Below are 1,732 nucleotides of genomic sequence, written 5' to 3'. Positions count from 1 at the left end.
TAGTATTTTGTGAGTTATTCAATATGAAAGTAATTTATGCTCAATCGATTTAGTGCAGAGATACACAACACCGTGCAGAGTACTGAAATATGTTTTCACGTTGATTAATGCATCTATTGCTTTCTTATACTGTGTTTGAGCTACATTTCCACAAGCTGTGAAGCAAAGGATTGGGGTAAACTTACCTGCTGCATGGATTTCGAGGGACAAATCGGCAAAAAAAAGCAATCAACTGAACCTTCACAAATTGCGCAAAAATTAATTTAATAGGGTACGCGACATTTCAGGAAACAAATGGATGGCATTAACGACTTGACTAAAGCAAGGATCGCCGAAACCTTATCACCAAGGCAAACAAGCGCTGTTAGAACGAATGTTTCTAAACGTGTTACGGAAGTCACATACTGACCGAAGCGCGAGCCGTTTCAAGGCCTTGCGGGGAATAAAACAAAGTCTATTTTCAAGGCTCAGGAGCACCAATCTGTAACCCAAACAGAGGGAAATGAGGCCTCGGAGGATACGACGCCGGGACAATCAGCGTGTTTTGAGTGAGGCCGGATTAAAAGCTGCTAACAAATCTGCCTTCAACAAGCTCGCTGCATTCCGGGTTGTGTGATTTTTGTTGTTGTTCAGTAATGAGCCCATTCGGTGAGGGGATGGGGGAATGGATCCCTTTTTTTTTTTCCAAACCGCAGCAGTAGTGGGAAAACAGAGCGGGAGACAAACACAGACGGAGGGGACGGAAACGAAAGACAAGGAGAAATAGATTAGAGGCAGACAAAGACAAACAGGTCCAAGAGAGCGACGGAAAAAGGAGGAAGGAAAAGCGAGATGACAAAGAAGCACAAAAGAAGAAACGGAGGGGGCGGAGGGCGTGGAGGGCGTGGAGGGCGTGTCCGTCTGAGAAGCGCGTGACCGAAGATGTTTAATTTTACACGTTAGTTACAACTCACTCATAGCTGGATAACAGTGCATTCAATTGACTTCATAGCAGTTCAAAATCTTCGTACTACTATACAATAATATATTAATTTCTTAATATTAATTAATTAAAATTTAAAAAATAATAATAATAATAAAAAGCACATTCCATCCAAATAGCCTTCTTCATGATTCACATTAAATATATACCATTCCCTCATCTCACATTGGTGCATTTTTGAGACAGAAGGTTCTGAAAAGGTGAAAAGGTGTAGACACGCCCCTCCATTAGGACTTTCTAGGCGTAAATATAGACATATCAGTCCAAAAATGTACAAGATATTTACATGTGTACATCATTTGCGCAGAGAGCAATTTCATGTCTTCTACGCTTCCTTTCACGAAGCACCCTGAAAGCAAGGTGCGTTTCTATCATTCATGTCAAATAAATATGGTTGAATATAATCCTACGCAAACAATGCAGCAATCTCACACATAAAGGCTGCGCTCGGCTCCAGTTGCTCTTCCAGACTTAATGGGTTGGGAGCCCGTAAGAACCAGGTACTGTACAAGCACGCACTTGTACGAGAGACTTAAGCTGTTACCACATCCTAATCGCAAGCTTACAGTTACACTCGGGGTGTGGACAATTCAGTCCGTACGAACACATCGAGACAGGGAGGAGAACAGAGTCATGCAGGAGAAGGAGGGAGCGAAAAAGAAAGAGTCTAATTTCACCAATCACTCGCAAACGGCAAAGTGCACCACTAACTGCTCCGCCGTGCAAATAGCGTCTGGGTGCGCTGGTGCT

The sequence above is a fragment of the Zeus faber genome, assembly GCF_960531495.2.
Source record: "Zeus faber genome assembly, chromosome: 15".
Taxonomy (NCBI): Eukaryota; Metazoa; Chordata; class Actinopteri; order Zeiformes; family Zeidae; genus Zeus; species Zeus faber.
Note: the sequence above shows the minus strand (reverse complement) of the source record.